Source organism: Suncus etruscus, chromosome 4 (assembly GCF_024139225.1).
Source record: "Suncus etruscus isolate mSunEtr1 chromosome 4, mSunEtr1.pri.cur, whole genome shotgun sequence".
NCBI classification, from domain to species: domain Eukaryota; kingdom Metazoa; phylum Chordata; class Mammalia; order Eulipotyphla; family Soricidae; genus Suncus; species Suncus etruscus.
The window spans coordinates 8,088,893-8,093,054 of NC_064851.1; the positions used below are offsets into that span (position 1 = coordinate 8,088,893).

A 4,162-nucleotide genomic window follows, 5' to 3' on the forward strand; every position below is an offset into this window, starting at 1 on the left:
CTATTCTGTTCCTTGAATGATGTCACTAGAATTTTGATCATTATTACACTGAACCTGTACAATAACCTATATAACGTATTGCTAGGATAGCAATATAAGATTGCTAATTCTTCATGTCCATCAGCACAGAATATCTCTAGATTGCTCGTGCCATCTCTTTCAACTGTGACATAGTTTACTTTCATCTTCCTTGTTAAGCTTCTTCTTAGATATTTATTTATTATAGATGCTGTTATTAATGGCATTTTCTTTCCTTTCTTTCTCTTCTTCCTTTCTCTTCTTCCTTTCTTTCTTCCTTCCTTCCTTCCTTCCTTCCTTCCTTCCTTCCTTCCTTCCTTCCTTCCTTCCTTCCTTCCTTCCTTCCTTCCTTCCTTCCTTCCTTCCTTCCTTCCTTCCTTCCTTTCTTTCTTTCTTTCTTTCTTTCTTTCTTTCTTTCTCTTTTTTCTCTCTCTTTCTTTCTTTCTTCCTTCCTTCCTTCCTTTCTTTTTTTTTTGGGGGGGCCACACTTGGTGACACTCCTGGCTCTGTGCTCAGAAATAGCTCCTGGCTTGGGGGACCTTATGGGATGCTGGGGATCTAACCGTGGTCTGTCCTAGGTTAACTTAGTGCAAGGGAAATGCTCTACCACTTTCACCACCGTTCTGGCCCCCCAGGAGTGATTTCTGAGCGCAGAGCCAGAAATAACCCCTGAGTGTCACCGGTGTGGCCAAAAAATAATAATAGTTGGAGTATTATTTAAAGTTTTTCTGTGTTTGTTGGTATGGCCATATTATTTTTTATCTTTTTTAAATTAATTGGTTTTCATAGGTTGAACAATCCTTGTATCCCAAGAATAAATTCCACTTTGTCATGACGTTTGATCCTCTTAGTTTTGTGCTGAATTAATTTACGAGGGTTATATTCTGCAATTTTTAATCTATTTTTATGAATTATAGCTACCTGTAGTTTTCTTTCATTGTGTGATATGTCTGTTGGCTTTTAGGATTAGGTTTAATTTTTGCCTTTGGAAATTGTTAGAGGTTTCTTCACATTTAGAAGAGAAGGATGAGTTAAAGAGTTGACAAAATTCATTTTAAAGCCATTGGAGTCTCTGATTTTGTTTTTGTTGTTTGAATAGAGGGGGTGGACATTTTATTACTGTTTCAGTTTTCTTGCTTGTAATGAGCTCATTTTCTGCTTCATTCTGATTAAATCTAGAAATATTTGACTCTAAAAGTTTTCCCATATCATCTAGGTTTTTCAACTCAGTGATGTAAATTTTTTTATGTAGTCCTCTTTCGTGATCTTTTCAATCTTGTGATTGCTTGAAATTTCTCACCTTTTATTTCATTTCATGTTTATTAAATCTATCTTATTTTGTCTTATGGATTCTTTCTTTTCATATGAGTTTGCCTATTTTATTTATAAATAAAATAAAAACAAAATGGTTCTAAGAAGCATCTCTAGTATTTTATTGTTATTAAATTTTACTTATGCTTTTTATAATTTCCACATTTCTAATTTAAAGTATGAAGTAAGACTCTCTTAACTTTTTTGATATAGGTGTATTTCTATTTACTTCCTCCTTATTAATGGTTTTTGTATCCCATTTGTTCTGATTATTTATGTTTTCTTTCTTAAGATTTTTTTTTTTTATGGGAGAAGGAGCCAACGCAATAGCTAGTATTTATTGGAGAAAACCTCACAACCCATTTCATGAAGTTAGCAGAGATTCAGTGGGACAACTGGTGGGGCACCAGCTTGTAATGGGTCTCACAGCTGGGGCACCTCTGGCCTCGCCTTTGTGCAGCCTAAACCAGATAACAATGCTATTGTCCTCTTCACAGATACAGCCTACTATTCACTTGTTAGAGATGGAAGGGACTAAATTAGGGTTTTCCTTGGTGCCAAAAGCCGCCTTGGGAGCAAGTAGATTGTATGGGTCCAGTCCTTTCCTCGAGGCCATCATGACCTCCCGCTCCAGCCTGGTGGCCTGCTCATTGTCAGTAGGAATGCCACCTGCTGAGGCCATGGAGTGCATCGCGGCGGTGGCCTGCTCATCGTCAGTAGGAATGCCACCTGCTGAGGCCATGGAGTGCATCGCGGCGACTCTATTGGGACCGCGAGTTCAGGGCCTGCGCAAAGAGGGCGCCAGCTCCACGAAGTAACCTTGAAGCCATCACGCTTGCGATCACAGCAGCACTCCCGGGAACCTCTTTCTTAAGATTTTAAAAATATATACTTTTGTTTTAATTAAGAACCAAGAGCTATTTATTGTGTAGTATATTGTTTTGTCTATACATATTTTAGTGATTTTTTCTGCTTTATTTTTTGCTTGATTTAGTTTTGTTGCTCCATATTCTAAAAAGATCTTACACATATTCAGTCTTCTTGTATGTTTATACTTTTTTGTGCCAACATGTTTTACATCCTTAAGAAGAGTTCATGTGGACATAAGAAAATATGTAGGGGCTAGAGAGATATTAAAAATTGGAAGAGCACTTGCCTTGCATGTGACCAATCAGGGTTTGCTTACCAGTACCCATACAAGCCCCCTAACCTTGTTAGGAATATCCCTGAGTGCAGAGCCAGAGCAAGCCCTGAGCACTGCTGGAAGTGATCCGAAACAAGTAACAAAAAGAATGAGAAAGAAAAAAGTTAGAAAAAAGTAAAGAAGAGAAAAGAATGTTATTCAGCTTTCTGTGAAGCAGAGACCCAAAAAAATATGTTAAGTTCATCAGTCCAAAATTTATTTAAGGTTTTTCTTTTCCTTCCTGATTCCTTCTAATCTAAAGCTCCTGGCTGGCTCAGGGGACCCCATGGGATGCCAGGATTCAAACCTGGTTCAATCCCCGGGCCCAAAGGACAGGACAGGACGGGCCAGCAATGGGGGAGGGTCCCACAGCTCCCGGGGACATGTGGCAGGGCAGGGATGTGGGTCCAAGCATGGACGGGAAACATGGGTCCGAGGGACGGGTCTGAGTGGAATGGGACCAGGCCCAGCCGGTGACCCAGAGAACCATCAGTGCTGCCATCCCTCCTCCCCTCCCACTCCTCTCCCGGATCCAGAGTACTACCCTCTTAGGGTCCTGCTTCCCAGGCCTGGAGAAAGGGGTGACCCAGACCCCCTGATCCAGTGCACCCTCAGACTCCCTGCAGAGGGGAGTCCCAGCAGGACATGGCCCACAAGAGCAAGCCTGATATAAGGGGTCTCCATCTATCCCCCTATCCCCAAGATGGAACTCAGTGCCCATGGGCTTTGGGAGTCCACTCCACCTACCAGCCCCCAGCTGGCCCACAAGCTGTGCTATGGGAGGGGGAGAGGTGGGAACAGTTCTTGGCTTGGCTGGGCAGGGAGCACAGGATTGGCCGTGGTTCTTCCACTCCCGAACCTGGGGTCCACACTGGGGAGTATCTCTGGGAGCCCCCCGAACCTGTAGGGTAGATCAGACTGCAACACCCCACTGTGAGGCCTTGGCACCTCGCCTCACAAGCCAGGCTGGGCCCACGGTAGCCGGGCAGCAGAGCATGGCACTGGTCCACCAGTGACTCCTCTGGGCAGCAGTGGGAGCAGCTGGGTGGTGGGGAGGGAGGAGGAGGAGGCCGGGCAACATCTGCAGTGAGGGCGGGATGTGGGGCTCAGTTCCAAGGGGTCAACGCCCAGGGCTGACAGATGCCCGCAGACCCAGAGCCCACTCATACATGACCCAGAAGTCACCCACAGCCCCACAGTCCCCATGGCCCCCATGGCCTCGGCCCTGGACCCGCCCTCTCACTGTCCAACACTGCACTGCAGGGCCCAAGGCCTGTTGCCCCTCTGCATGGGAGCACAGAGAGGACTCGGGGTCCCCGGGGCTAGGGGACAGCTCCCACAGTCTCAGCTGTGTGCAGGGACAGGGTCACAGCTGCCCTCTAGCCCAGATGCTGCTGCATCCCTGACCCACCCCCTCAGTATGGCTCCCCAACACACCCTGGGTGTTGAGTCCCCACAAACCCCTGGGGACATCTCCATATCCCCTCGTGGCTCTGCTGATGTAATTAGTACATTTGAGGGGAGATAACCCCCCCCCCCCGCCCCGCCTCCCTGTAATGGCAGTTGGGTTGGTACACGCCCCCCCTGCAACTGTCTGGCCCTGAAGTCTAAAAAGGAGAATCTGGCCATTATCAGGGGCCCAGGGAAAAG

At 45.9% G+C, this 4,162-nt stretch overlaps 1 pseudogene; it reads right to left on the reverse strand.

Moving 5' to 3' along the window:
* Window positions 1-1,598: 1,598 nt before the first annotated feature.
* LOC126006335 (cytochrome c oxidase subunit 5B, mitochondrial-like) lies at window positions 1,599-2,183 on the reverse strand (annotated as a pseudogene).
* Between the last annotated feature and the right edge of the window lie 1,979 nt (window positions 2,184-4,162).